The 21,274-nt window shown below is 37.2% G+C and overlaps 1 protein-coding gene across 3 annotated transcripts in view; it reads right to left on the bottom strand.

Annotated features, from left to right (window-relative positions):
• Positions 1–21,274, bottom strand: part of ARK2N (arkadia (RNF111) N-terminal like PKA signaling regulator 2N) — a 119,956-nt gene that overhangs the window by 59,838 nt on the left and 38,844 nt on the right. The window lies entirely within an intron of this gene.

The following is a 21,274-nucleotide window of genomic DNA, read 5'->3' on the forward strand; positions in this document are numbered from 1 at the left end:
GTTCTACTCTGTCACACGTGGGTCACCATGAGTTGGAATTGACTTGATGGCAACTCATAATAATAACAACTGAACCTGGAAGGCAAGTAACTAAATAAGGATCTTCAACTTTAAAACTTTATTTGAAGTGTTCAAGAAAGGAATCCTCAAAACACTAATATAGTTAAAATACATGTTTTGACTTTAATATGAATAAAAACAGAATGCTTTAAAAAAAAAAAAAACTAGCCTAGAAAACAATTAGTTAACTGGAATGACTACTTTTACCCTGAAATCTTCAAAGAAAGGAGGTGGGGTGGGGGGGTCACAGTGATGTTTTTATGATTTAAAAAAACTTCAACTACATGCATTTGGCAAATGAGCAAGCAAGCAAAATAATTACAGGTAGTCCCCAACTTACGATGTATTCGAGTTACAATGAACCACACTAACAACTGTTTGTTTGGTGGGGGAGGAATGTATATCTTATCGTTAATATGTACTAATACAGTATTAAAATATATCTATCTGTAAGCTTATATGCAATGTTTCCAACTCCCAAAGACAAATAGAGATCAAATTTATAAAGATACTGATAATAATGAAAACTAAAAAAAAAAATGAGGTATTTGACTTACGTTAGAACTGACTTACAACAGAGTCATCAGAACACAATCCCTTCGTAAGTCAGCGACCACCTGTATATGCATTCAAATCTGTCTGCCATTCCCCTCAATAGGAGTTGCTCTAGAGAGGCAATGAGGTGGGAGGCTGAATTTACTGTTCCCTCAGTTCTTAGTTCCCATATACTTCTCATTATGCTTAATGTAAGTCTAGAATTAAAATGTTTTCTTTCATAAACAATAGCCACTAAACACAACTACTTTATGAACCCAGAAAATCTAGCATACGCTACTCTATGAATGACTTCAAGGATTCAAGAGAAAACTCCTTACACACATTTCCCACCTTATATGCTGACTTTGGAACCTAAACTATCCACCTTGCCACCATCCCATCTTGGGTGTGTGAGACACAACTCTACTTCATCAAGGAGGAATGGGACATAATCCGTAATCACGAGAGTTGTTACCTATTTAGCGCAAGCTTCACTGGCTGGTGGTTTCTCTAAGAAGATGCTAAGAAATGAGCAAAGCAAAAAAAATACTTTGCCCTGTACATGTGATGTTAAAGAAGGCAGCTATCATGATGCCCCAAAGGCCACAGACAGACACAAACATTAAGCTAGATGATACACTGAGTCAGGTGAACTAAGACAGCTCTATCACTTCACTCCATCATGTTACCACAATAGTTCAACTTATGATAAATGGCCAACTAAAAGATTATCTGAAAAAACTTTTAATTGCTCTAACATGCCAGGCCTACTTTTTAATTTTCATGAACACAAATATTCTATATACCTGAATATGTCTGTCATGGCCTGTTTTTAGCTGCTGATAAAACAGGCATTCTGATAGTTTCCTTATCATGCTCATAAAAAGCAGAACATTGATGGTCACTGAAAACACTTAACTATAAAATGATTCCATGTGTAGCCTACTTTATTAGCACATTTACATCATTACTAATTTTTTTAGTTAAATGAAAATAAGCATAATGTTATTCCTAATGCCATTCCCAAGCTAATGCAACACCTCTGAAAGCCAACAGAGGGAGTAAGAGTTAAACCAACAAACTGCCAGTGTCATAAATGAAGCCCGCTGGCAATATAAACAGAAAACAAAATATTAGTATTTAAGTAGTGACATAAAACACTCCCACGTATAAAGACTAAACCCAAGATTTCCAAACGAATAAAATGAGAGGTGATCCTTCTGTAGGGAATCAAGTTACATATTCTGGAATAAAGATTTTTCTTAAAAAGTTGAAATATCTAAGAAATATACTCAAAGGAAATTAATTTCAGTCCTACGGCACAGGCATTGAGAAGTCTCAAATTAATTTCTGAAAGCAGAAAGCACTGGATGCTTTCAAAGCATAGAATACAACAACAGGCTAAAAAGTAAATTTGTTAAAATCACCATAAAAATCTTGTTTCTTTAGGAAATAAGTTGTGTATGCAGCACAAATAAATCTAGACTTTATCCTTGTAAGAAAACAGGAAAATATCAATGGCTTTCGATATGACACATCAAGCAATTATCTTTTATTTCAAGTTCCTTAAATTTAACTGTTGAGAGTCACAATAATTTCTGTTGCCTAAATTAAGCAACTAGAATTTCAGTCAAAACTACTTAAATATGCCCAAACCAATCACAAAAGACTGTCATAAACCATAAGTAAGACACCAGTTAGTTCATCCTGGTATGTCCATAAAATGGAAAACTATATGCCCATAAAGAATTAGAAAGCGCTTTACATAATAATATGATATAATTTTCAATACATACTATTAAATGGACAAAAAACAGTACATTATAAATGCTAGGTTGTGTACGATTTTGCAACAATAACAACAACCAAAAAGGGGGCAGGGGGTATACATGCTGATACTAATTAGACATAACCAATCATCTCATGGGATTAGTTCTCTTGGTTTGAGGGCTTAAGTCTGTGGTCTCATGGGACAATCCAGTCAACAGGCATAATATAGTTTTCAAAGTTTATGTTCTACCTCGGAACATGGAGAGTAGTGTCTGGGGTCTTAAAAGCTTATGAGAGGCCATCTAACATACAACTATTGGTCTTTATTCATCGGGAACAAAAGAGAAAGAAGGAAACCCAAGAATCAGAGAAGGAACTGGACTACAGGAATAACTGTCTACATGAATCACTGCCTCCTCTAACTTGAAACCAGAAGAACCAGACGGTGCCTGGCTACCACTACTGAATGTTCAGATCAGGAACACAACAGATGAATCCTGATAAACAGGAGAAAAACGTGGAACAAAACTTCAAGTTCTTAAAGAATCCAGACTTAACTGGACCTAGTGAGGCTAGAGGAGTCCCCAAGACCGTGGCCCTGAGTTGTTCTTCAAACCCTGAACTGAAACTATCCCCTGAAGTCATCTTTACACTAAGTAATAGTTTAACCCAAAGAATAAAATACAGATTGTCACCCTTGAGTACTGCATTAAATTTTTTTTTTTTTTAAACCTATATAAGACCAAAGGGTCAACAAGCTATTTTAAAGCCTAGACAAGTAGGTTGGTGGGCAGGGAGACTAAGTAAATGGAAATGAAACAACTAGACCAGAAATAAGGAGAATGCTGACACAATGTAAAGAATGTAACCGATTTCCCCATCTTTATGTCTAGAAACTGGAACAGGAGCAGGTTTTGCTGTGAATATTTTCATCAAAAATACAATTAAATAATAAAATTTTTAAAAAACTATGGTACATTATACCATTTGGGCAAATAAAGGACAAAATTTATATATGAGTTTGTTCACAGATGCACAGAATCTCTGGAAGGGTACGTAAGCAAACAGTTAACACCCACTGTCTTGGGAACGAAAGAGGGTAACTGAAGAAATAGGAGTGGAAGACTTTCGATTTTACGTCCTTTTGCACCGCCTGAATTCGTATCACATGCAAAGTATTATTTCTTCAAAAATCTACTCTGACATAAAATAAAAGTCTTCTGAAGGAAAGGGAGTTGTGCTTTTTCTAGCCATGACACCAGACTACTATTTAGGTGAATTTGGTTAGTGAGTTCTACTATGTTTTCCCCCTGTAGTGGAATTCTGTCATAATTTATAAAGTATAAGAAAAGAAAAATCATGGGAAGTGGAAATACAATCTCCAACAAAACTCCCTACAGTGGAATAAAAATGAAGTGCCTTAATCACAGAAGGAAAAGATGTCATACATAAACATAAATTTCAAACAACCAGATTATTTACAGCATCTATTGTTTTGGTCAGGAAAACAAAGTAGATTTTTTCTGGCAGGGCCAATCAAGCAGTTGGAGGTAGAAAATGATAAAACTATTAAATGCAAATGCCATCTTGTAAATGGAGTAAAACGCTCAACCCTCAGGTTTAATGTTCACAGTGAATTTACTGAGTATACAAAACCAAACCAAACCCATTGCCATCAAGTCAATTCCGACTCACAGCAACCCTACAGGACAGAGTAGAACTGCCCCACAGGGTTTCCAAGCAGCAGCTGGTGGATTCGGACTGCCAACCTTTTGGTTAGCAGCCGAGCTCTTAACCACTGTGCCACCAGGGCTCTGCTGAATATACAGCATTTATCCTATTAGAACAGCATTTTCTCCCATGCTGTTTTTCTCTCCAATCCCAAAGCAGCCCCCTTCTATGTGGGTATCAGAGGCCATTCCCTCTCTCTAGATCCTTATCTTGATTATTCCTTGGTTCTCATCAACTTCTCATACTCAACTGGATCCTTCCTTCCTTCCTTCCTTTTTAATCTCCTCCTTCCACCATCTCAACCTCACATCTCCTCTTCCAGGTACTACTGTAGCTTCTTTTACAGCCAATGTTATTAAGAGAGTTGTCTAAAGACCCTGCCTCCATGTCCTTACCTCTTACACTCCCTCCCCAACCCATTCCAATATGACATCTGCTTCCATTCAGGGTTTCTAATTTGTCTGTTCCGGTTCAAACTCCTGCTGATCATTTGCATTTCTAACAAGTTCCCTGCTGAGAATTTCCACTTCCATCCAGATATACTGAATCAGAATCAACATTTTTAACAAGATCCCCAGGTAATTCTTGTATATAATTTCCTGGGAACTTGTTAGAAATGCTTCTGTCAAACCAGTGGAACAGCTCTTATCAGGGTCATTAATTACCCCCATATCTCTAAAATCAACAGATATACCTAGCCCTAATCCTACTTTAATGTCTAAGCAGCATTCCATGCCTGACCACCCCTTCTCTTCCTTAAAAACATTCTTTGGCTTCAAAGTTTCCCTATTCTTCTGGCTGCTCCTTCTCAGTCTCCTTTGTAGGCTTAACTTCCTCCACCAAATTTCAGGATTTAGTCCGAGGGCTAGGTCCTCTTCTCAATTCACCTAAGTAGCCTGTTTTACATCAACAGTTTCCAATGTCACCTCTGCACTAGTAATTCTAATTTTGTTTCTCCAGCTCAGACCTTCTCTGAACTCTATATAACAGTTTATCCAAGGACTCACCTGACATCTCCATTTGGATTTCACAAAGGCAACACAATTTCATAATGTCTAAAACCGAATTAGTCGTCTCTGATCTACTCCACCCTACTCCTTCTCTAGTTTTCCTTAGCTCATTAAACATCACCACTACTCTTACAATTGCTCACATCAAAAACTTGAGGATTATCCTTGACAATGCCTTCTCCTTTACTCACTGCTTCCCATCATTCACTCATTCCTATCAACCTTACCTCCTAAATAGTTTTCTAACCTCTCCACTATCCTCCATCTCTACTGTCATCACCCTAGATAAAAACTACGTCATTTATTTCTCAAAGGAATACTGACAATCTTCTCCTAACTGCTCTCTCCATATTCAATCTTGCTTCCACCCAACAATATGTTCTTCACACAGGAGACAGAACAATGTTTTTACAAAACAAATATGATATGTTTACATGAGAAAGTATTTTTTAAATGTCCTACAAGACTTTTTAGGAGGTTTGGAGGTGACTAAGAAAAGGGTAGTCAAAAGCAACTTGAGTTTGATCTGATATGCTTTACTCTTCCCTTAACAAAGGGCTACATGTAAAAACAAAAGAAAGTTAAGCTGTTAATTCTGGACAATGGAAAGCGGGCAATTTATTAGCTTCATACTCTTTCAGAAACTAAGATGACAGAAGATGAGTACAGGCAGAAGACTTAAACCATGGAAAAGAAGTAGTATTACCCCTCCTCCCCCATCTCCACTCCCAGGAGACAAGGAAGTGGAAACTGTAAGTGAATGAGGCTGCTGCGAAAATCTGGAGAAAAACTGAGGAAGTTCATTCCATGTCAGACCTTCTTGGTCTGCAAAGCTTAATTACAAGATGAAAAAGAACACAGGTTTTCAGGTTTGTGAAAAATGAAAAGGTTATAACATCTGCTACAGAGAATCTGACAGTGAATAAAACTTCTAAGTACTATAATTTACATAAACAGTCAAAAGTAACAATTCACAAATACTCAATTTTCAAAATATTTGAGGACCATTAACACAAACTTAAGGAAGGGAAATTTGATGCCTCTTTCCTGCTCAAAAGCCCTTCCCATCTCTCCAGTTTCATCTTGGGCCACTTACACCCTCACTCTCTCCAGAGAGGAAAGAGAACCTGGAAGAATGTCACATAAACAGAGCTTCTTTGAATCTCTGGCCTTTCATGCTCATTTTGTGTCTGTCCTCTTACTGGCTAACTCTTCACAGATGTCAGAATATTCCTTACTCTCTGAAGTCTTATTAAAACCATAGTTTAGCTTAACTAAGTAAAGAATGTCTGCCTTGAGCACTGTGGTCTTTTAAGATCTATCTATATGGGATCAAACTGACAACAGCAACTAGAAAGATCAGACAGGAAAGTTGGGAGCTGTGAGTTTGTTAATAGGGGAGGAACAACTCAGAAAACGAGGGTGAGAATGGTTGCACTACTCGAAGAATGTAATCAATGTCACTGAATTGTACATGTAAAAATTGCTGAACTAGTTTATGTTCTTCTGTGTATATGTTCAACAAGAAAAAAATAATAAAATATTTTTAAAAAAGAACATAAAAGATCATTTACAATATACCTGACAAATGGTATTCCAACCCACAGTCTAATTAAATACTTGCAGTGACCAAGAAAATCACTGCCTTCTAAAACAGCCCTTGATGTCTTCTAGCTTTGCAGCAACATTCCTTATGATCACATTCAGGAACAATTCATCTGTATACACCAACATCCACAACGTGCCAGGCTAAATGGAAGGAATAATCACATCCAAGAAACTTAACATTTTCACTTATTATCTAATATGCAGCTCCCATTAAAATGTTCCCAACTGTCCCCTATAGCCTTTTTTTTTTGTTTTTAAGTACAGGATCCAATTTGTTCTATCTCTATAGTTACCTTTAATCTAGATCAGTCCCATCTACTTTTTGTTTTATTTTGTCTTTCATGGCATTGACATTTTTGAAGATCATAGGTCAGTTGTTTTTCGGTATGTCCCACAATCTGGATTTGTCTGATTGTTTCCTCATGATTAGATTCAGGTTAAATATTTTAGGCAACAATGTATATTGGTGATGTTGCCTATTTTAAAAAAATATAAAAAGATATTCCTTACTTACAGTAGCCTTTGGGTATCTTAACAGTCTTACGGACTAATATGATCCCTACTTATATGCATATTAGAGTCGCTGGGTGATGCAAATGGTTAACTTGCTTGGCTGCTAACAGAAAGCTTGGATGCTCGAGTTCAACCAGAAGTGCCTTGGAAGAAAGCCCTGGTGATCTACTTCTGAAAAATCAGACATTGAAAACCCTATGGAGCACAGCACTACTCTGACATACATGGGGTCACCATTAGTCAGAATCAACTCGTCTACGACAACTGGTACAGTTTATGTGCATATTACCCATACCATATTTTCCTTCCCAGCACTTTGCATAGCTGCAATTAAATAACTGTGTAATTGCTTAATGTTCATCCTCCATAAAGCATGAGGACACAGAAAGGTTTAAAGGAAATGAATTAAAAAATGATATAACCAAGAAAACCCAGCTAGTTTCTGGTTTATCACTATGTATTAACAGGCAAAACAGAGCTTAAGGCAGAATTTATTACCAAGACAAAAGGTATTACTTTAGTCTTGCATGACCCAATGATAAATACAGTGAGAATCTGTGGGCTTTCTCTTCTATCTTGCAAATTTCTGAAGGTCATCAGTTAAGAGCGGAGATGAAGGAGGTGATGTTGGGGTTGGTAAGTGCAGCGGGATGGATAGCTTTTATATGCCTTTCTAGTCATAGTCTTGTAACTCCCACCAAAAGATTGGGTGGGACTATGCAAATAAGGTGCTTATGGCCCACCAGGGGTACCAGACAGCTTGCTAATAATGCAGATAGGGTGCACAGCAGGGGGCGGGGTGTCATGCAAATAAGGTACATGGAACCCTAACAAGAGGACTGGTCAGTTTTGCCATCCTGCTAGGCTTAAGAGAGCCAATCCCAGAGCAGAGAGGGACCTGACTACCACCAAGAAGAAGAGACGGGAGCAGAGCGTGTCCTTTGGACCTGGGATCCCTGCACCGAGACCCTCCTAGACCCAGGAGACAGAGCTGTAGCACCAAAGACGTCAAGAGGCCAAGAAGCAGGGGCAGAAAAACAGTGGCAGCAGCGGCAAGAGAACCAGGAAAACTGCAGGAGACAGCATGGTAAGTTTCCTGGCCCAAGGAGTGAGAAAGATGAGAACCTTCAGGCAGGAGCCTTGCTGGCAGAGTGGGGTGCCGCTGGGCACTTACTGACAGAGCTAAAGAGCTTTGTAAAACTTGCACGAACAGGGCAGAAGCCAGGCTGAGGGGCCGAGGGCCAAAGAGAGGCCTGCCTGAGAGCACAGCTGAGAAGAACTGTCCTGATCAAAGAACTGTATCCTGAGTAATTTCTCATCCTGAATTGTAACCTGTTACTTCCATAATAAACCCATAATCATGAGCACTGTCTGTGAGTTCTATGTGGCCATTGCAACAAATTATCAAACCCAGCAGAGAAGTAGAGAATGCCCTGGTAGGGAAGGCTAGTGTTGGAATTGGTAAAAAGGTTAGAGAATGGAGGCACTTCTGACCTCCACCTCATACCAATCAGCCTTGGGCTGCTGATGCTGATAATGATTCTTCCCCTTTGTGAAGTCAGAGGACAGATGCGCCCACCACCTCCCCACCTCGCCTTTTTTTACAATGAGAGAAGCAGGTGTGAAACAGTAGTGGGAAAGTGAAGGAGCTAGGAAAGCACAGCAGAATACAACTTCCAGGCAACAGTAAGGGCCCACGTTAAGGGTTGTAGCTACGAACTTAAAAGTGGATGTGTTTTTCTCCTTTCAAGTTCAGCTGCATAAGTACAAGTGCAGAGGAGGCAGAAGTTAGACTTCACCAGAATTATACTCCTGCCAAGTAAGCAGAAAAAAGCAAGAGTGTGTGAAAGGAAAGGATTTTGATGATCACATCAAGGTGGTAAAAACGTGGTAGCACCAATAAATTGGATATCCCAGTGAGGTCAAAGAATGTTAAAGCCAGGGTATTCCAGAGAGTGAGACATAAAGAAGATGGTGGGTGGGTCAGAGAGTGCTGTGAATGAAATTCAGATGACAGAATGATTGCACTTACTGGTAGCTGACAAGATCTACAACAGTCCTACTCAAAGTGTTGGTGAATGATTGTCCTTCTCCAATGAGAGAAGTATAGAAATTGAGAGTGATTGGAAACTTAAAGCAATTAGACATTGTGTTGACATCCAAACAGCATTTCAATTTCCTAGTAACTGATTTTCGCTGTATTGTACAAGAAAAATTGATCCATGATGGATTGGAAATAAAAAAAATACCAGTGCTTCATAACAGATAGCTCAAGAAGCACTGGTTAGAGTACAACCATGAAAGTACATGGCCGAGGCAGGATGGAGTGTGAAAATCTTTACAGGAAGAGGTCACAGAACTGGCCAGTGTTGGAAGAATCATCTACGTGTTGATTGAAATTACCAAGAATTATGACAAGAGTCTTAATGAGCAAAATGCCACTAAGCAAGAACAAAAACTGTGGCAATATCAATGGGTAAGTGATCAAGAGATGACAGCAATATGGGGGTGATGGATAATATAATGTGATATCATAAGATTCCAAACTGGATTTTCTTAGAAGGAGGAGAAAAATTATCTGAAACTCAGCAATGAGGAACAGGGAAGTTACTTACCCCTCCTCCTGTAGGCCACAGAATAAGAAAAAACACAGCCAGCACTTGCAAGGTGAAGTAGTGTCCTCAGGGGAGAGTTGGGTCTCCATTAGTGTAAGAAGATAAAGAGAAGTTCAGAGAAAGGTCCAGATTACTGGTGATTTTGCTGATGATGAGCTGTGAATTCTGAGGGCACTGTGGAAGGGAGCTGAAGAAGAGGGGAAGGGAACTGAATGAGGAGAACACAAGGGAATGTGCAGTGCTTTATGGAGTGCAGGAAATAAGGAGTGACTTAGGAGTTTTGAGCCTCTTGGTGACACTGATGAAACAAAAACTTACCCTTGCATTTGTAATGTACTCAGATATTTTCTTTTCCATTCTATACATTAAAAGCATTTAGTGCTAGTCATGACTCAGTAACTTGACTTCACAACCAAAAGGTGGCAACTCATAGTTGTAAAACTGCCTAGAGGAACTCATACACACTTATAAGGATGATCATAGCAACACTGTTTTTGTAGCAGATAAACAAAGTAAAAATAAACATCAAACATCTAGTAATGTTAGAATGGATAAATCGTGGTAAATTTCTACAATAAAATAGCATTGAGAGTGGAAACAAATGAAGGACAACTATAATATACATCAATGTGGATGAATCTAAAAGACAATGATAAGCACCATCTAAGATACATCTATCGGTCCCATCATGTTCAGAGCAAAGGAGAATGAAGAAACCAAAGACACAAGGAAAATATTAGTACAATGGACTAATGGACCACATGAACCACACAGCCTCCACCAGCCTGAGCCCAAAACTAGATGGTGCCCAGCTACCACCAATGACCCCTCTGACTGGGATCACAGTAGAAGGTTCTGGACCGACTTGAAGAAAATTGTATAACAAAATTCAAATTCACAAAAAGAAAAGACTAGACTTACTGGTCTGACAGAGACTGGAGGAGCCCCAGAGACTATGGCCCCCAGACAACCTGCTAACTCAGAACTGAAGCCACTCCCAAAGTCTATCTTTCAGCCAAAGATTAGATAGGCCTATAAAACAAACAATAACACACGTGGAGAACGGGTTCTTAGTTCAGTGAAGTATATGAGACCAAATGGGCAACACTTGCCCAAAAGCAAAGACGAGAAGGCAGGAAGGGACAGGAAAACTAGATGAATGAACATGGAGAGCCCAGGGTAGAAAGAGAAAGAGTGATAACATATTGTGGGGATTGCAACCAATGTTACAAAATAATCTGTGAATAAATTTTTGAATGAAAACTAATTTGCGCTATAAACTTTCACCTAAACCACAATAAAATTAAATATATATATCATTCAAAAAACAAGCAAATTCAAAAAAAAAAACTTAGTATTGTTCAATTTAAATAAAATTCAAAACAAGAAAAAATTTGTTATACATGGATACTTAATTGTATAGTAAAAACTACTTTAAAAAACAAGGGAATGGTTACCAAAAATTCAGAATAATGGCTACTTCTGAGTAGAAGAGATGTGATGGCTTATGAGTACACATCTAAAGTACTGGTAGAGCAGGACTCCTGCTCACGGGCCAAGTGAGGGGCCAGCAAAACTTCTAACCAAAATGCAACTATAGAGCAAAAACAAACTAACAAAAACAACTATTTGAGGGTTCTGGAAATCAATCAAAACCATACAACAAACCGAGAAGTATTGCTGTTTGAAAAATTGCCGAACCATTTGTTAAGGACAGTGGGAGTCAGTGGTGTTCTTGCCTTGGGCTGTTCTCATCTCTCAGCCAAAGAAGTGGGAGGTACTGCTGGAGTCAAGCAAGTCCTGAGGATCCCCATGTTCGGGGCTGCAAAGGAAGTTCACTCAATTTGGAGTGGTAGGCCACACCCATGTCCAGGGGCATTGTCAGTGCAAGTGACAATATCAGCAGCAGGTAAGCAGGAAAAGCTAAGAGCACTACTAGCCTGATGAAGTGGACATGAACAGGTTAAGCATTCTTGGCTGACGCTGCTGACCTATGCAGAGGAGATGCCAAAGGGTCCAACAGAAAGTAAAAGCTGAGGCCAACTTGAAAAATGGCCTTATCTTCAAAATGTGCTTCCCCATCCACATACAAGGAGCCCTGGTGGCACAATGGTTAAACTCTTGGCTGTAAGAAGAAAGGTCAGCAGTTCAAAGCCACCAGCAGCTCTGTGGGAGAAAATAACTTGGCAATCTGCTCCTGTAAAGATTTCAGCCTAGGAAACCCTATGGGGCAATTTCTACCATCTTATAAGGTCGCTATGAGTCAGAATCGACCCAACACCACACAACAACATCCACATACAAGAAGTCCTGATGGTACAATGGTTAAGCACTTGGCTACTAACTGAAAAGTCAGCAATCTGAACCCACCAGCTGCTCCATGGGAGAAAAAACCTGACAATCTGCTCCCATAAATATTACAGCCTAGGAAACCCTGTAGGGTAGTTCTACTGTGTCAAATGAGATCGCTATGAGTCAGAATACTCGACAGCACACAACAACAATATCCACATACAGAAGCATCAACAGAAAATGGAAAGCCTTACTAGTTCGAGGTATCTGAACACAACCTCTGTCTAATCACTGGCTGAACACTCAACTATGCAGACACAGGAACAACAACTAGAAAGCCAGGCTTAAAATAAAAACAAAAAAGAAAAAGGGGGAAAAAAGTGAGCAAAGACATCAACAACCAAACATTTCAGGAAAGACATATTTCACAGATTTAACTTAGCTGTTGAGAAAGGGCATTAAATTCTCCGGGAATCCAGATTTCTGGGGTCCATGGAGTTGGAATGACTCACCCAGGTCACTGCCCTGAGATCTTCTGAACCTTAAGCCTTGAGAAAACCAGTTTCCTAAAGTCACCTTGAAGTCAAACAACAGCCTAGTAAGTAGCTTAGTAAAATTGTTTTGCCTAAGGCATAGGGCACTTCTGAAGAATTATCTATGTAAATTACCTATGGTCAGACTAGAAACCGTGTTTTACGGTAAACTGAAATTATATAAACACTGCTCTGGCATGTTTCCATGGGAATGTCAGCAACGGGGTATAAGAACATTTGGAAGTTCTTTAATCTTTGGAACATTTTTGACTCCCAATTTGCAAATTATACATTAAATAAACTTCAATCAATTTATATTATTGGCTTAATTATGATTTTTGTCTTAACGTTAAAAGAAAGAGCAACAGCAGCACCTTCCAAGGGAAAAATAACCAGAATCAAAACTTGCTACAATATGTTATCTAAAATGCTTGGTTTTCAACAAAAAATTAAGACACTTCTGAAGAAACAAGAAACCATGACTGTCATGGATTGAATTATGTCCCCCAAAAAATGTGTTTATCAATTTGGCTGGGCCATGATTCCTTATGGTGTGGTTGCCCTCCCGTTTCCTGACCGTAATTTTATGTTAAAGAGGATCAGGGTGGGATTTTAACACCCCTACTAAGGTCATATCCCTGATCCAATGTAAAGGGAGTATCCCTGGGGCATGGCCTGCATCACCTTTTATCCTACAAAAGAGAAAAGGAAAGGGAAGCAAGCAGAGAATTGGGGAACTCATACCACCAAGAAAGCAGTGCTGGGAGCAGAGTGCGTCCTTCCGACCTGAGGTTCCTGTACTGAGACGCTCCCAGACCAAGGGAAGACTGATGCATCACAAGGACCTTCCTCTAGAGCCGACAGAGAGAGAGAGCCTTCCCCTGGAGCCAGTGCCCTGAATTCAGACTTCTAGCCTACTGGACTGTGAGAATAAACTTCTGCTTGTTAAAGCCATCGACTTGTGGTATTTGTGTTACAGCAGCACTAGATAACTAAGACAATGACCCATACATAGGAAAAAAAGCAGTTAATAGAAACTGAGTGTGCTCAGATGCCAGACTTAGCAAAGATTTCAAATTAGCTCTCATAAGTATGTTCACACAAATAAAGGAAAACGTTTAAAATTGTAAAGTAAACTATGACAATGAATCAACAAATAGAAAATCTCAGTAAGATTAAAAAAACACTAAAAAGGGCAAAATGGAAGAAACTGTAGTTTTCTTGAAAAGTACAAAAACTGAAGTAAAAATTTCACTACAAGAACTAAACAGCAAATACGAGGTGGCAGAAAAATCAGTGAACTTGAAGATGAATCAATAGAAATGGTCCAATTTGAAAAATGGAGAGATAAAAGACTGAAGAAAAATCAACAGTGCCTTAGAAGCATATCGGACAACATCAAGAGTACCAACATATGTGTAATGGAAATCCCAGAAAGTCAGGAAAGTGATAAAAAGAAATAAGAATAGTCAAAAACTGCTTTCTCAATTTGATGAAAAACATTACACATCCAAGAAGCTCAACAAATCTCAAGTAGGATAAATACACAGTGACTTACATCTAGGCACATCATAGTCAAATAACTGAAAGACAAAGAGAAAAATCTTAAAAGTAGCAAGAGAAAAATAACAGCATGTAAAAGGGAATCAAATCAATTAACAGTTGACTTCTCCTCTCAAACAATGCAGGCCAGAAGGTAGTGAAATGACATATTCAAAGTGTTGAAAGAAAAAAAGTTGTTAACCAAGAATTCTATGTCCAGCAAAACTATTCTTTGGAAATGAAGGTGGGAAGAGAAATCTGCCTTACAATAAATACTAAAGGAAGTTCTTTAGGCTGAAAGAAAGTGGCACCAGACAGTGACTCAAATGCACACTCAAACAATAAGAACTAAAAATTGTAAATATGTGGGTTAACATAAAAGGCTCTGTACGTAATTTTTCTTATTTCTTCTCTTATTTTAAAAAACAAATTAATAACAATAATTATAACACTGTATTGTTGGTTTATTATATGCATATAATAGATATGAAAATAATAGTATATGAGAAAACAGAACATGGAGCTATACTGGAGCAATGTTTCTATATTTTACTGGATTTAAGCTGGCATTTATTTAAAGACTGTGAGAATATACACATATAATCCCTAGAGAAACCACTATGAAGACAACTTAAAAATGTATAGTTGAAATATGAACTCCAAAAAAAGGCAGTAAAGAAGATACAAAGGAACAACAATAACAAAGATATGAAGCATACAGAAAACAGCAAACTGACAAATGTAAATCCTGCCATACCAATAATCACATTAAATGTAAACGGTCTACACAACCCAATCAAAAGGCAGAGACTGTCAGACTGGATAAAAATATCCAGTCACATGCTGTCTACAAGAGACATACCTTAAATTCAGAGGCATAAACAGGTTGAAAGTAAAAGGATGAAAAAAGATATATTATGCAAACAGCCAACAAAGGAGAACTGAAATGTCTATCAATAACTCACAAAACAAACTTTAAAAAAGAAACATTACTAGAGACAGGGAGGAACACTTCATAATGATAAAAAGGTTGTATATCAGGAACATATAAAAATTATAAATGTATGCAAACTTAAAACAAGATACATGAAACAAAAACTGACAGAATGAAAAGAAAGCAAAAATTCAACACTAATACATAGCTGGAGATTCTAATACCACTCTAAATGGAAAAAACAGACAGGAAAGCAGCCATAATACAGAAGACTTAAAGACTATCAACCAACTCAACCTAGCTGACATATATAAAACAGTCCACAAAATAAATGCAGAAGGCACATTTTTTTTCAAGCACACATGGGACATTCTAAAAGAAAGACCATATACTAGGCCACAAAACAAGTCTCAATAAATTTAAAGGGGTTAAAATCTATGAAGTATGCTGTCCAATCAAAACAGAAGTAATTAGAAATTAACAATAGAAAAAAATCTAGGAAATCCGCGAATATTTGGAAATTAAACATTTCTGAATAACACATAGATCAAAGAAGGAATCACAATGGAAATTAGAAGCTATTATGAACTGAAGGAAAGCAAATACAATCAAAATTTACAAGTTGTGGCTAAAGCACATGAGGAAAATTTATAGCCTCCTTAAAAAAAAAAAAAGAAAAAAAAAAAGGTCTCAAATCAATGACCAAATCTTCTACCTTAAGAAACTAAAAAAAAGCAAACTCCAAAGCAACAAACAGAAAGGAAATACTAAAGATTAAAGAAAAAAAATTTTAAAAAAAACAAGGAAACAGGAGAAAAATAGTACAGAAAAAACAATTAAAACCAAAAGCTAGTTCTTTGAAAAGATAAACAAAATCAACAAACTTTTAACTAGACTGGAATCCTGGGTGGAGCAAATGGCTAAGCCCTTGGCTACTAAACAAAAAGCTGGCAGTTTGAATCCACCCAGAGGCACTTCGAAAGAAAAGGCTGGTGATCTACTTCTAAAAGATCACAGCCACTGAAAACCCTATGGAACACAGTTCTACTCTGATACACATGGGTATGCCATGAGTTGGAATCAACTTGACAGCAATTGATTTGGCTTTTGGGTTTGTTTTTTTAGCTAGACTGATCAAGGTGGGAAAAAAAAAAAAAAACCAACAAATTACCAAACTGAGAAACAGAAAAGCAGAAATCACTACCGAACTGCTGGAAATTAAAGAGATTATAGAGGAATATTATGAATAACTTTATGCCAAAAAAAAAAAAAACAGATAACTTAGAGGAAATAGACAAATCCCTAGAAAGACAAAAATTACTGAAACTGACTCAAGAAGAAACAAAAAATCTGAATAGATGCATACCAAGTAGAGAAACTGAATAATTTAAAACCTTCTTGCTTAGAAAAGCCTATGCCTAGATGACACCCTTGGTGAATTCTATCAAATATTAATGAAGAGAAGAAATAATACCAATACTTAACGAACTGTTTCAGAAAACGGAAAAAACAATTCTATGAGGCTAATATTCCTCCCAAACTCCAGCAGCTGTGAAGGTGATACTGTTTGGAAAAAAGGTCTTTGAATATGTTGACTTAAGTTAACATGAGGTCATACTGAAGTAGGGTGGGCCCTAATCCAATCTGAGTGGTGTCCTTAAAAAAAAAAAAAGAGAGTGTGTGACAGGGAAGAGGGTCATGTGATGATGGAGTTACCCTGCAGCTACAAGCCAAGGAACACCTGGGGCTACATAAAGCTGGGAGACAAGAAATGATCTTCCTCTAGAGCCTTTGAAGAGAATACGGTCCTGTAGATACCCTGAATCTAGGCTACTATGCCCCAGAAATCTGAGACAATAAATTTCTATTGCTTAAGGTCACCCCCAGTTGTGATATTTTATTATGGCAGCCCTAGGAAACTAATACACAAACCAAATCCAGCAACATACAAAAGAATTTTACACCATGACCAAGAGGGATGTATTCCAGAAATATAATGTTGATTTAACATCTGAAAAAGCAATCAATGTTATACACCATATCAACAGAATAAGGGATATGATATTCTCATAGATGCAGAAAAGGCATATAACAAAAGTCAACACCCATTCTTGATAAAAACTTTCAACTAGGAATAGAAGGGAACTTCCTAAACCTGACAAAGGACTAACATCATACCTAATAGTGAAAGAAAGACTGAAGGCTTCCCCCTCAGACTGGTAGCTATGTAATGATGTCCATTCTCACCCTTTTTATTCAACATTGGACAGAAGATTCTAGTAAATGCAATTAGGCAAAAAAAAGAAAAAACATCCAGATTAGAAAAAAAGTAAACCTGTCTTCAGAGGCAACAAGATCTTTTATGTAGAAAATCTTAAGGAATATTCAATAAAACTACTAGAACTAATAAGTTTAGCAAGGTCACAGAATACAAGATCAATACACAAAAATCAATTGTATTCTAGATACTAGCAATGAACAATCTGAACATGAAATTAAAACAATTCCATTCATAATAGCTGCAAAAATACTTAGGAATACACTTAACAAAATAAGTGGGAGACTTGTACCAAGAAAACTATAAAGAATTGTTTTGTTGACAGAAACTAAAGAAATCTAAATTCCAAAAGGTTTTTTTTTTTTTAAAGAAATTTGCAAACTAATCCTAAAATTTACATGGAAATGCAAAATACTCAGAATAGTTAAAACAATTCTGAAAAAGAAAAACAAAACTAAAAATGTCCGCACTTCAAAAATAAAACCGTTAAGAAAAGGAAAACACGTATTTTCTCAGACTGGGAGAAAATACTTGCAAGTCATATATCTGATAAAGGACTAGTGTCCACAATATAGAAAGAACTCGTACAACTCAAGGTATTCACATATGCTCTTCCCTCTGCCTTGAAATGCTCTTCTTTCCCAATTTTTCCCAACTAACTCCCCCATCCTTCGGCTCAGAGAACATGTCCTCAGAGATGCCTTCCTTGATCACCTCCAGAGTAAATTATATTCCCTATTAAAACTCTGTGGCAAATCCCTTCTTCATTTGGTAAAAGAATCCCTACGTTAAGTAGCCATGCACACAGTTGCTCACCTAGAGACTACACTATCCAGCCTCTCTTGCAACTAAGGTGCGTCAATATAACTAATTTCCAGATAATGAGATGTGAAAAGTCAGGTGTTCATCTTTCAAGTAATGAGCTCTACTTCCTTGTTTCCTTTTTCCAACGGCTGGACTTGTGGCAACAAATGGAACAGATATCTTTAAATCTAAACACTGATCCAAACAAGGAATCAAGAATTAAAGATGCCAATGCAAAATTCTGACCCCTGGACCCTATCAGTTCACACACATAAGACCAAAAAAAAAAAAAAAAAAAAATCAATCTTCTGTTCAAGGCACTTCATTTAGTCTCTACTGAAGCAGCTACCATGATATACTACTTTTTCTCCTTCATAACACTTGAGAAAACTATAATTAAACTATCTGATTATTTGTGCCATATCTATGTCCCATGCAAGTTTCTAACCTCTTCACAGCAGGGACATTGACTGCCATGTTCTTCATCATACTGTTACAGCAGCAAGCCTAGTACCTGGCACAAGAGGCAATCAAATATTTTTTGAATAAATGAATGCTTGCTCCAATATGTAGCCTCCTCCAGAGTCTTCCCTGACCTTCCCAGGGAAAGCTAAACATCCTATTCTGTACTTCCAGTATACCTTATAATACCTGCATTTCTGGCTAGATGTTTCTCCTTACTAAACTGTGAGTACCTAAACAGAGACTGTATTTTAAGTATCCCCCAAACTCAGCAGATTGTCAAAGAGTTAGTGTTTAATGTCTAATAAATGAATTGATTATATAAATAAGATTTCTATAGTATCAGTAAAAGCAGATCTGAGAAATATTTAACAGGAAGAGACAAGGCTTGATAACAGATCAATAAAGTTATTTCCAAGAAAAAAATGGGGCTACAAAACACTTGTTGTGCATCATCAATAAAAGGATGGATGATAGCTGAATATATCAGTTCATCCAGGGAAAAAGCACAGAGTGAAAAGAGATGAGACTTTAACAGACTTCAAAGTTAAAAAAAGATATGTGAACCAGTTGCTTCAGTGTATAAACTAGTCTGTAAAGAATTATCATTGGAAAACAATATATAAAGATATCCATAAAACACATACACAAAAAAGAAAGCCTTCTTTCTCACAATACTCTTCTTAGACGGTTAAAAACTTCCTGTAGACTTGCAATTGTGAGAAATGACCATGACTAATAGGGTCTTACCTAAGTCCAACCACTACAGGAAACTCTACTACTTAGGGTTTTGACATAGAAATGTATAAAATCATCAAGCACTCAACATAAGAAAGGCTTACCTTTTCTTTTTTACCCCTTTCAATTTTACCCCATGAGTGATAACCATCGGTTAACCATCTTTTAACACCACTATGACATGACACTTCCATTAAAACGAATGAATAAAACTGCAGTGTTTTTCCTGATATGACAAATGCAAACCAAAGTTATTTGCTGTTACAAGTTTTCTTTGCTGCCACAGGCACTTTTCCGTTGAAACCACAACCTGACACAAGTACAGCCAATGAAATGATACTGTTTCTAAGCAATATTTTGCTCTACAATCAGGTAAAATGGGGCATTCTAACTGGCACCACTCCTGCAACTATTTATTTTATATAACTGCCCTACGGCTTTAAATAATATAAGCAGTTAATGCCACAAACATGATTTATATGAACCAGTTAATTTATACTGCTTCTCCACACGTATGAGCTATAGTATTAGAAAATTCATGAACTCCAACTTTGCTCTCTTATACAAAATAGTACTCTGAACTAAATATGGTTTTCCACTTAAATAATAAAGCAGCTTTAAAGGGGATAAACATTTTACTGACAAAACAAGAATGCTTTTGCCCACCAGAGTGGAGACTACAATACTTTCCCTATCACAAAAATTTAAACTTTAAAAAAAAAAAAAAGAAAAAAAAAGCCATAGAAGTGATCCTGTCTATTTTCTTGCAATGCAGGATTGGTCCTAACAGGGCACCTTCCACTGTTTTATCTAATCTAGAGTCAAATATCAAGTGATAGGGCTTATACCCATCTCTTTTGGAAGAACACTGTGTATTGTACAGAACTTATGGTACGGTTTTTTTCTAAGATTTAATCTGCTGCAGTTCTTCATTTTATTTAAAATTGATGATAAAAATGCTGTCTATACCTGTGACCAAAGAACATTAAAATAAAGAGTCTACAAGAAGCACACTGAAGATCAACTGTTTGTGAGTCTGCTGTTATTTTCCATATTTAAACTCTTTATGCACTTCTTTCCCTAAAAACATCTGGACATACAAATTTCAAAAGTATTAAGTAGGTAGAGAAGAAGTAAAAGTATCTCTACTTGCAGATGATGATCTTATATACAGAAAACCCCAAAGAATCCACAAAAAAACTACTGGAACTAATAGAAGATTTCAGCAAAGTATCAGGATACAAGATAACAATACAAAAATCAGTTGGATTCCTCTATATCAACAAAGAGAACTTCCAAGAGGAAATCACCAAATCAACACCATTTACAATAGCCCCCAAGAAGATAAAATACTTAGGAATAAATCTAACCAGAGATGTAAAAAACCTATACAATGAAAACTACAAGACATTACTGCAAGAAACCAAAAGAGACCTGCATAAGTGGAAAAACATACCTTGCTCACGGATAGGAAGACTCAACATTGTGAATAGGTCAATTCTACCCAAAGCAATCTACAGGTACAATGCAATCTCGATCCAAGTTCCAATGACATTTTTTAATAAGATGGAGAAACAAATCACCAACTTCATATGGAAAGGGAAGAGGCCCCCGGTAAGTAAAGTATTACTGAAGAAGAAGAACAAAGTGGGACGCCTCACACTACCTGATTTTAGAACCTATTATACCGCCACGGTAGTCAAAACAGCCTGGTACTGGTACAACAACAGATACATAGATCAATGGAACAGAATTGAGAATCCAGACGTAAATTCATCCAGCCATGAGCAGCTGATATTTGACAAAGGCCCAAAGTCCATTAATTGGGGAAAAGACAGTCTCTTTAA

The sequence above is a fragment of the Trichechus manatus genome, unplaced genomic scaffold (assembly GCF_000243295.1).
Source record: "Trichechus manatus latirostris isolate Lorelei unplaced genomic scaffold, TriManLat1.0 scaffold00078, whole genome shotgun sequence".
Classification (NCBI taxonomy): Eukaryota; Metazoa; Chordata; class Mammalia; order Sirenia; family Trichechidae; genus Trichechus; species Trichechus manatus.